Below are 12,108 nucleotides of genomic sequence, written 5' to 3'. Positions count from 1 at the left end.
GTTTCTGCCGGCTCACACCTTAAATATTATATTTTATTAAACATTTATTTTCTTTCTTTGCATTTATCTACATACACATTCATACTCCCATCTGCAGCACTTCTAAATACATATAGACACATATAAATATTTATAAATAAACACATACATATGTATACTTCGCAATTTATAGACACTTATAAATATTCATAAATACACACACACATATGCATATACAAAAGAATATAGTTTAAGCTGCAAGAGGGCATGGAAATACTTTCATCATAGTTTTGACTGTAAAAGTCAAATGCTAACACTAATTCCAGAAAATACTTAAACATTTTCAGAGCTTATTTCAAATGTATATACTCCTATCTCTCTACTTGTCTGTCTGTTCGTCTATATAAGTGCCAATGAAAATCTTTTTTTCTTGCACTTATTCAAACACGTGCAGGGAAAATAAGATAGGAAAAAATAATGTAAATTCCCCATCATATATATATACATCACATATCACCTTGTATATCAATCATATACACATCATATACATGCAAGTTAAAATAGCATACATACACAGTCAAAAGATCAATGTAATTGTATTGATATCCAAGTGTTCTTTGTGTACATAGAATTAAAGTAAATAAAAGAGCAATCAAACTATATGGTGTGGAGAGAGAGAGACAAGGGAGGTGGTGCGGGTTTAGTATAAAGGCAAAAACAAAAGAAAAAATGCTTCAACTGATAAATAAGCAACATCAGCAACTAAAGCTGGGAAGCTAAACCCATTAAAAATATAGTAGAAATCTAACAACAAAATAGACTTAAGTAAAATAAAATGAAATAAAAATTAATTAATAAATAACTAAATACATTTTTCAGAAAATAGATTTCAGAGAGGAAAAAAAAACAAAACAATAAATGTTAAAAAGGAAACTACAAACAAGAAATATACGAAAGAAAAAAGCATAAAGATAATATATTAAAAAATAGATAACATCAAACAAGTAGAAATTGAGGACAATAAGAAATGGCAAGATAATATGGAAAGTGAAACTAGGGAGAGATTTAAAAAAATGTAATTAATGTGAATACAAAGTTAGAAGTGATATTTGAGATGGTTCAGTGAAGTGTACAATGTTGGCAAAGTGACAGGAATAGCAGAACAGGTTCATTTCATTGAAATAAATTGTAATTAAAGCTTCTTGTGAGAAAATATAAAACCAAAAATAAATAGTTTCATTTTATTTTCTAATATAATCTTTTTTTTTTCTAAATTTTCTTTTCTTTCTTTATTGATTGATTTATATATAATTCTTTTTTTTTTATTTTTGATAATTTGATAATTTATTTAATTTCGAAATAAATTTTCAATCTGTCTCTGATAGTTTAATTTCATCGGCATTAGAAACATTAGTTAAGAAATATATTAAAAGCTGATTGAATGAGATATATCTGTTGTTGTTGCTGTTGATGATGATGATGCTGATGTAATTTTCTTGTTAACTATTTTTGTTGTAAACTTGTATGCATTGTTGTGGCATTGTATGCATTGATGAAATTGTAAGATACTTGCAAGTCAAACTATGATCTTAGTGTAATTCCCAACAGAGGCAAATTTCTCTTGGAAAAACCAGGAATAACACAACTTACCAATTTTCTTTCCTAAAAATAGTTTCCATACCAAAAAGATCTTTCTTTCTTCATTGTCTTTAACAAAATATTTTTATAAAACAATTTCATTCCCAGTATTAGAGAGCCTTATAGACAAACGGTTTTGACAGGCCACTAGTTCCAAATAAAGCAACTAGCCATTTAATACTCAAGGTATCTACGCAAGATCATATCTGATCAAGCAGATCTGTGATGAAAGGGATTTCCACTTTTTTCTTAGGTGTAGTGCACTCATGAAATGTGGCTTTCTTTTCAAAGAGAACAGGGCTTGATTTTAAAATCAAGGGTTTGATTTGAGAAAAATTCAACAGCTAATATTAGAAAATATAAGAAAAAGAACCTGCACATCTGTGAGCAAGAAGCTGTAATATTTATAGAAAATGGATTTATTTTATTTTTATTTCATCTAGTTTCAGCTCATGAGCTGTGGCCATGCTGGGGCACTGCCATTTGAAAAATAAGGAACGCTTCACGAATTTGCATGTCATCCTTGCGTAGGAGCCATGCTAATCTTCTCTGTATTGTTCCAATTTTAGAATATGTACCGCCATAGCTAGTCTAACTTCTTTTATTAAATTCTCTCTCTCCCAGCAGTTTGCCATTTCTTGACAACAATGATGATGATCATCATCATCAAGATTATGAGGATGATGACAATGATGACGATCTTCTTCTTCTCTCTTACATATGGAAACTTATATTTACATGTACAAAAGTACAAAAATGACTTTAGGGCCAAAAGTTTCATGCATGGAAATCATATCTTCCCTAAAGACTTAAAATTTTCTAACTCAGAACTCTGGTTTGAATATTTATTTTTTTTTATAATTTGATGCAGCTCCAAATAGCTCTGCAAACAGCATAAGGCTGTATATAGTATTTTGACCTGCTAGAAATAGCATCCAAATCTGACTGAAATTACACTCTACTGAATTAAAGAAACATGAACTTATTAGATAATGTTATCCTTGATACATTATGCTTCAGTGAAAAACAGGATGGTCACATTTGGGATATTGTTGTTCACAGGTCTAAATGAGCATGCTTGGCCTAGGTGAAGCGACATCATCAACTAAGAACTATTGAAATTATCAAAAAACAATACAAGAAGCAGATGGTGTTCTATTTGCCATGAGATCTAGTTTTATAGAAGTTAAATATCTGGTTTAACAGTTTCCAGTGTTAGTTATAACGGTTTTACTGATACTTCTTCCATAGGTGTAGTTAATGCTGTGTGGTTAACAGATTTGCTGTGCGACTATGTGGTGTTACACTGCAGAATCAGGTCTGATTATTCAGTGTGACACTTTAGGCAAGAGCATTTTACTACAGCTTCAGAATGAAAAAAGCCTTGGTGGGGAAATTTGGTAGACAGAAGGCGGTGAGCTGGCAGAAACGTTAGCATACTGGGTGAAATGCCTAGCGGTATTTCGTCTGCCATTACATTCTGAGTTCAAATTCCACCGAGGTCGACTTTGCCATTCATCCTTTCGGGGTCGATAAATTAAGTACCAGTTATGCACTGGGGTCGATGTAATCAACTTAATCCCTTTGTCTGTTCTTGTTTGTCCCTTCTATGTTTAGCCCCTTGTGGGCAGTAAAGAAATAAGAAGCTGTGTGGAGGCTTGTTGAAGAAAGTATTCTTATTGTTAGGTGTTAGACTCAATCTGTTATAAAACCCCCAGTTGGCCCTTGGGTGCCTGCAATAAAATCCACTTTGTTGCAAACATTTGGACTTGGTCTCTGATATAAGAGTAACTTCCTCTCATTAGTTTTACAGACTCTGAAAATAATTGTGGGTGCTACTTTTCCTTTCCTGATTAAGTCATGAAAACAAAAGTAAATTTGTAAAGTAGAGGAACAGAATGTAGTGTTGCAAAAAAATTTAGTTATTTGACCATCTTCTACCTAACTATCCCATGTTGGTTTAAACTGGCTTAGATGACTTATGATCAAAAGCATTACAGCCATCACCATTGTCTTTTATTTAGACTAAATTTATCTAGGACTATATTGCTCACTGCCATTTTTTGTCAGACTGTAGGATGTGATTTAGAGGCATGTCATGCAACCACATACAGGTTCTCTCAGTGGTAAAATTTTCCTATATTTCAACACTAGGTGAAAATGGAGGTTGTAATATGATTGTTTTTCTAATCTAAATTTCTGAGATAATCCAATCTCAGATATTTAGATAATTTCCTGTATGGTTCTCATATACTGTCTAGACACAAATATGCTAGCAAAGTCGAGCAAAATTGAGCAACCCAGAGAATTTATCATTGGTTATGTTTTATTATTGTCTACAAAGTCCATCAGCCTGTTTGTATGTATGTATGTATGTCTGTGTCTGCCCATAGTTGCCTCTATCTGTCAGTCTTGCTTGTGTGTGAAATATATATATGTACATTCACCACAATGCAGTAAGTGTAATGGGAGGTTGGGACATGTAGTATTTTCCCAGTTGCCATTCTCCTGGAATTGTAGCTGCATCACAAACTTGGTATTATATGAGAAAATTATGTATTATTTTACAGTGTTCGCCAGCATCAGAAATAATAACAATAATCATTTATAGTAATAACATTAATTACAGTTATGATTACACTAATAATAATGGGAACATCACAAATATAATTGCCAGCTGAGTAAGCTTATTATCAACAAGACCCCAATAAAAGAATGTAGCTGGAGGGAGAGAGCCAGGATCTATTGTTTAAGAATCCGGTGCAGCTGCTGGAATTACATTCCATAAAATGGTTCAATATGGATGGAATTCCATTTTGGTTGCTGTTGTATTGATTACAAATGGAAAGACTGAAAGATAGGAAGCCTCATGCATATATATGTGTGTGTGAGTATGTATGTATTGGATAATAAAAGGAATGGTTTACACCTTGTATATTCCATGTATGTATGTATATATATATATATATATATATATATATATTATATATATATATATATATAATATATATATATATATATATATATATATATATATATATATTCATGCATGAATGCCTTACATACAAGTTCAACAACTCATACATACAAACGTGCATGCACACATAATTACATACATACAGAAGCACGTCTATCTAGTCAGAAATATAAATAATTAATAATTTGTAATCGAAGCTGTATCTTTCCAGATCACTACTTTGGGTTTAAATGTGTCACATTCGTCAGGTAAAACGCCCTTGCGCTCGCACACACACACACACACTAGCTCTCTCTCTCTCACACACACACACACATAGATATACACGCTTACATAGACACTTACGTACACCATTGTATCCTGAACGTAATGCTAAAGTGGGGATACCATTTTTATTTACTGCCATAGGTGTTTCAGTCATACATAGCGGGGAAGTAACGCTTCCTCTTATCTTTATATATAAAATTGAAGTTGTATGTGTGAGACTCTGTCTCCTCCGATTTAGATTCCTAGCTACTCCCACATTTTGCGGTGCAATTTAACCAAAAACGGGTATCTTATAGTCGTCATTCATATCGAGCCCTTCTGGGTATTAGCGCGCGTCTACGATGAGTCTACGATTAAAACAAAAATTTACCATCATTTTTCCGCATTTTTAATGATTTTTGCTCAGGTTATATAAGGGAGTAACTCTCTAAAATGCTTATATAGTTATTTCCCTTACAAACCCGAGCAACGCCGGGCGATACTGCTAGTTGCCTATAAAGAAAAGGTTCTTAGCTGAAGCAACGTAAAAGGAAGAAAGTTGTCCGACGTTGACAGAAGGAATCACGTTGTTTATGGAGACGGCACTATTGAAGAAATACAGTAGAACATCAACTGTGACTATGAATAAGAATCACCCTTGAGTAGAAACCTTGATAAACGTAGCCAGACGAGTCACAAACTAAAAGTAGTGTTGGAACCAGGTTACGACTAAATAGCAGGTAACATTGTGGTGAAATAATTATTATAGACAAGCCCATAACATATAAGAGGGATCTTTTCAGTTTGAACGGCTGTTTTTTAAAATAATTTCCACGTAACTAAACACTTTTAAACTTCGTATACTGGTAGAATGTATTTATAAAACATCTTTTTCTCTTGGCTTTATCGAGAAAATTCTATAGTTTGTAAGATATTTGTTGTTTTTTCTTCAATTTCTGCAATTTTAACCAATCAGTGACGTCTATTGAGGTAAAAAAACATTATGTGCCGTATGAATATGTCCCTCGTTTAAGAAACAGATTGGGTTTATTTACATTTCTGAAGAAAAAAAGATACTCCCCACCCCACCCCTAACCCTAAAACAGATTGAAATGCAATAGATCGATACTAGGGTCATAATTATGGGTGACAATTTCATATGACACCGCTAGAAAAAACTGCCGTTCAAACCGAAAAGATCCGATAAGAGGTAGGCATGACAAAAGTTGAAAGAAGTGAGCAACAAAGTGCAATATCAAGAAAACTGATGACAAGCTAGAGATTTACAGACATAGAAAGTGGAGAGGGTGAAAGTAAGAGGATGTTGCATATTCTGCGTCGTGATAATCAGGGGCGTAAAGACTGTATACAAGATGAAACCGAGACGTCGTTGAGGAGTAAGTAACGACACATTTGCCCTGACTGACTCCGGAAAGAAAGAGGCATGGAAAGTAGTATGAAGTATGTGACTCTAAGTGGACGGAACCTGCAAGAGAGGAAGACCTGGGAAGAGAAGATGTAGTGAGGGTGTGTTCTAAGAAATAAAACCTGACAAAGGTGATAACGCAGGACTGCAACAAATAGCAAGAAACCGACCCTGCGAGGCTGAAACTGAAGAAAAATGGCCTAATTTTTTCTCTCTCTCTCCCTTTTCTTACTTATGCATATCTTATTTCAATGTATTTCGAAATCGCTAGAGATCTGGCAACCAGAACATTTTGATTTAAGTTTTCTATAGAGTGTATCTAGCGCTTGTTTTTATATATGTATTTTCTAATGTGTTTTGTTTCTGTCTTAAATATTCCGCTTGAATATAAGTGATCTTTCCTTATAAATACAAAATTAGCTGAAACGGGCAACTGATCCGTAGAACTTGATATTCAAATGAAAATATAAACTCTGCTCTTTATCATGCTTTGAGTACTAAATTGAATGTTTTTCGGGTTTTGAGCATAAACGGAATATAAACTCCCATAGATAGCACTCTCTTACTCTTTACTCTTTTACTTGTTTCAGTCATTTGACTGCGGCCATGCTGAAGCACCGCCTTTAGTCGAGCAAATCGACCCCGGGATTTATTCTTTGTAAGCCCAGTACTTATTCTATCGGTCTCTTTTGCCGAACCGCTAGGTAACGGGGACGTAAATACACCAGCATCGGTTGTCAAGCAATGCTAGGGGGACAACGCAGACACACATACATATATATATATATATATATATATACATATATACAACAGGCTTCTTTCAGTTTCCGTCTACCAAATCCACTCACAAGGCATTGGTCGCCCGGGGCTATAGCAGAAGACACTTGCCCAAGATGCCACGCAGTGGGACTGAACCCGGAACCATGTGGTTGGTTAGCAAGTACTTACCACACAGCCACTCCTGCCAAGCCCTTTCACAATAAGAACTACAACAATTGACCATTTGAGGAAAACCATTGCAGCATCAGTCAATAAGAAACCATCTCAGAGCATTGTTGCAGAAAAATTATACATTTATGAAAGTTGCGTAATTGCGGGACATTCTTGTGTTTGGCAGAGGTCGATAAGACTTGTACTAAAGCTGGTTGCCGATAACTAGTATATAATTCTTTACTACCCACAAGGGGCTAAACAAGGACAGACAAACGGATTAAGTCGATTACATCGATCCCAGTGCGTAACTGGTACTTAATTTATCGACCCCAAAAGGATGAAAGGCAAAGTCGACCTCGGCGGAATTTGAATCCATAGACTATAACTTGTACTTAAGCGAATGCTGGCTGTTATTTCTAGCGTCGGAGATCAACAGTTGTACATAGAAGAAAACAACGAAATCTGTTGAGGCTTTGACGAACAATCTTTATTTTTCCTTGAGTTTGGATGTTATTGTATTCGAAAAGTTACTGCTAGTCATTGTGTTTCTGTGGGTAGTTCATTATGTTGATCGGTTCAGCTGCTGCCCGTGTCTCTTCGCCGTGTCGTCTGCTGTATCGTCTCACACTCTCTCTGATACATTATATTTCAAAGCTATTTGGGTGTTGAACAAATGTTTTTGTCATTTCATACTTATTGATGGGTTCAGAAAGCAGCGCGCCAAAAATTGATGTTTTCACTGGCGGCTATTCCACGGGAAATTGTGATTGGCCAGATTTTGTTGATCACGTGGGTAACATTCTCTCCAAACGAAGTCACAATTGGTTAGATTCGTTGATCATGTGGGCAACATTCCAGCGAATACTTTACGATAGACGTTGCTAACCAGCTGAAAATCAAAATGAATATGAGAAATGTGAATTTGAGACCACCGTACAGCATTTGATTTTTACTATTCAAGACGAACTTATCTCAGTAACTAAAAGTATCATATTCAAGAAATACGGGGACAGATTTCAACACTAACCGCAAGACTACATGAGTTACTCTATTACATTGACAAACAATCGAACCATCCAAGATCTGTAACCAAATATTTGGGAAAAAAATATTACGTTGAATCACCAATATGTTTATCAGAGAGCAAATTGGAAACAAACACAGATCCATATTGTAACAAAGCACACAGACGAAATGTCATCATCGAAAGCATGTCGTATTGACTGAATATTATTCGGAAACGCATTAACACCAACAGAATTAGGCGTAGAAAAGTAATGTATAATTTGCTGCATAAATCAGAAGTCATTACTTCAATTGCAAAAGTATTCTTCTTGCCAAGTGCTCCTCTCTCTCCAGCAAAGATGGCTTAATATCTTCAATCGCAACACAGCATAACTTTTACCTAATTCTTACCCAATAAAGCTTTAAATATCACTTAATCCAATCTGGCTAAACTGAATAGCAATAGTAATAATAACTGTAATAATATAGCAAAATTTTAGCAATATGACGAATAGTGACAGCTTGGAATGTGGACAAAGTAGCTACTTTATAGACATGTGTTTGCTGCAGCGTATGAACATATGTTACGTTTACGGAAAGGAGCGGTCAGTTTAGCTACCGCATAGAGTGGCCAGAAACCATTCTATGTCACGGATCTTTCATACTACCCCTCGAAATCTTCTAAATATCTTTTTAAATGGTTCTCTAAGACCATTTGGAACATCATACCTTATGGACGTGAAAAGTATATATACATGCAATATTTATGTTACCTCCTTGCTTTTTATTTTAGTGAGTTTCCATTGATTTAGTGTGTTTCCATTGATAGGTTGGCGATGTGTTGTTTAGGTGTGGGCTGCGTGTAAATGAAAAATAAATACTCACTATATATAACAATTTTTATTTTGTTGGAAATGCGTTGCAAGATGTTATGGCATGTACAGTTTAAACAAAAACATCGAATGAATATATCGTCAGATGGTACCTACACTGAGGAGGCATCGCAACACCACGTTTAGGGCACTGAAGCAAAGAAAGAGAGCTAGCAGTCCTAGCTGTGGGCAGTTGGCAAACTTGACTGCCCAAAGAGGGGAAGAAAAAACGAGGAAAAGTCCTGTCAGTCGGGCTCCTTATATGCCTTTCACGACTTCCGTTAAGGGCTGTTGTGTTTTGCGCATGCATCGTGGCTGTTCGCTTCGTACTTTCTAGACCTTTAATGTTTAGCTCTGAAATAATCCAAGCAGGCACGACGGGTACGCTACAATATTATACTATACTAGCAGTATCGCCCGGCGTTGCTCGGGTTTGTTTCGACCCTTTAGAATTGGAATTTTTGAAAAGTAAAATTTTTGCATTATGTAGCTTGTTATTCTCTTTAAGTGAACATTTTTCTGGTTGAAATACACCGAAAAATGGCAACACAGCATTAAAAAAAATCGTAAAAAATAGGGATTTTCATAGAAAAAAAAAGCACTTTTTTTATGTAATTAATTTTTGGTGTTAACATGGTCCGATTTGAATTTTTCCTTCTACAGAAGGAAGAGCAAGCCCTCTTCTATCATACTCCCACTTTTGGTCAACTTGCGCCGCAGGGTCTCAGAGGAGATAGTGTTAGTTGAAGGCTACCAAACCTGCCATAGACAGACAACTTCAGCTTTACATATATAGAGATTATATTCCATCTTCTACATGCTTCTAACCACTATCTGCCTCGGCTATTGTAATATACTCATCTTAATCTATACATTCAACATGACCGATACAAACAACTTTGTGGTGCAGCCGTAAATACATCTCCTGTAATCTGGGGGTTACAACATCCTTAGATTCTCTCTCACCATCTCCTTTATCTTATTCCTCATAACTATAATTCAGCTTTTACATCATTATTTTATTTACCTCTGGTTTCCATAAACACACACAGGACTTACATCACCGGGACACACTTCAGTTCATACAATACTACAATCTATGACTTTCTTACTACTTCCAATAACTCAATTTCTTGCTCTATAAGATTACGAGAATCGTAAATAGCAACATTATAACGAATATTTATAGAATCTGTTTCTCCTTTAGGGCAATTAACGCTGTGACGTCCACTATAGCTAGTTCTATCAACAATGATTGATGATTAATACTATTATAATTATTGCGAATATTATAGTCAAAAGTAGAAGCACCGTGATATGGTTACTTGTGATTACTGTAGCTATCTACCTTGAAATCTGTTTACGCTATCGTTCTCGGATGTTGATCTAAGGAATTCCGATCCCCGTCGACTACGACAGGACGTGGACTTATGAGATCATTACAGAAATATTTCATTTGTCTTAGGCTGCTGTTAATTAAGAACACTTTTCTTCCTTCCTGATTATTTTTATTTTGCTACATATATATATATATATAAGCTTGTATGTGTAGAGACATCATACACATACAAGCTTTACAGCTGTATCACCAAACCATTATATATACATATATATATATATATTATATATATATATATATATAATATATATATATATACATACACACACACATATAAATAAATATATATATATATATATATATATATATATACACACACATATATATATATGTATATACATATATACACGCACATATATAGAGAGAGAGGTAGAAAAGAGAAAGAGATAAATAGATGGATAGATGGATATTGATGTATGCCGAAATCGTTAACGATGTGATGGACACAACACCTTTTTCGATGTTGATTCTGATGTTTCCAACATGATTTTCACATACACGCGCGCACGCCCACGTACACAAACACACACACACACATACACACGTGCGCGCGCGCAAACGCCTACATTACTCTTTACTCTTTTTACTCTTTTACTTGTTTCAGTCATTTGACTGCGGCCATGCTGGAGCACCGCCTTTTGTCGAGCAAATCGACCACGGGACTTATTCTTTTGTAAGCCCAGTACTTATTCTATCGGTCTCTTTTGCCGAACCGCTAAGTGACGGGACGTAAACACACCAGCATCGGTTGTCAAGCAATGCTAGGGGGACAAACACACTCACACAAACACACACACGCATATATATATACATATATACGACAGGCTTCTTTCAGTTTCCGTCTACCAATTCCACTCACAAGGCATTGGTCGGCCCGGGGCTATAGCAGAAGACACTTGCCCAAGATGCCACGCAGTGCGACTGAACCCAGAACCATGTGGTTGGTAGGCAAGCTACTTACCACACAGCCACTCCTGCGCCTATACATTAAGTATACATACAAGCAGAAATGAATTCCACATATAGGCATAAATACATAAAAATCAGCAAAGAAGAAAATAAACCAAAAGAAAAAGATCGTTCGAATAATAATAATAATAATAATAATAATAATAATAATGAAATTATTGTATACAGTGCTCAGGTGCACCACAACTTGTCAAAAGTACATATAAAGCATATGCAGTAATGTACAAATGTCTGAAAAGCGAACAATGCATGAGTCAGGTACATGCTTGTGTGTGTATTGAGGGGAGAAAATCAGGTGTAGTGTTGGCGAATCTCAGGAAGCATGGAAGTTTTGAAGGATGCAGTGCTCCGACAACTAACAACTGATGCCGGAAGTTTGTTCCATGCTTCAGCAACTCTCAGCGTGAAAAAATGATCGAAGACAATGGACTTGGAACGTACAGTAGTTAAAAATGGGTTGCATCTATGCATGGACCAGAAAATAGTAACTTCTGCCTTTACTACTGCATCAGTGCACCTGAATCTATTAAAAGTAACAGTATTTCACTGTCACTGACGGGCAAAATAACTCGGCCACCACAGGAGTGGCTGTGTGGTAAGTAGCTTGCTTACCAACCACATGGTTCCGGGTTCAGTCCCACTGCGTGGCACCTTGGGAGAGTGT

At 35.6% G+C, this 12,108-nt stretch overlaps 1 non-coding gene across 1 annotated transcript; it reads right to left on the bottom strand.

Moving 5' to 3' along the window:
* Window positions 1-2,103: 2,103 nt before the first annotated feature.
* LOC115231944 lies at window positions 2,104-2,207 on the bottom strand. Its single transcript, XR_003883566.1, has one exon. It is a non-coding gene; the product is annotated as a U6 spliceosomal RNA (small nuclear RNA).
* Window positions 2,208-12,108: the final 9,901 nt, after the last annotated feature.

This window comes from Octopus sinensis, unplaced genomic scaffold (assembly GCF_006345805.1).
Source record: "Octopus sinensis unplaced genomic scaffold, ASM634580v1 Contig18962_ERROPOS717009, whole genome shotgun sequence".
Classification (NCBI taxonomy): domain Eukaryota; kingdom Metazoa; phylum Mollusca; class Cephalopoda; order Octopoda; family Octopodidae; genus Octopus; species Octopus sinensis.
This window is presented reverse-complemented; position numbering and strand designations above follow the sequence as displayed.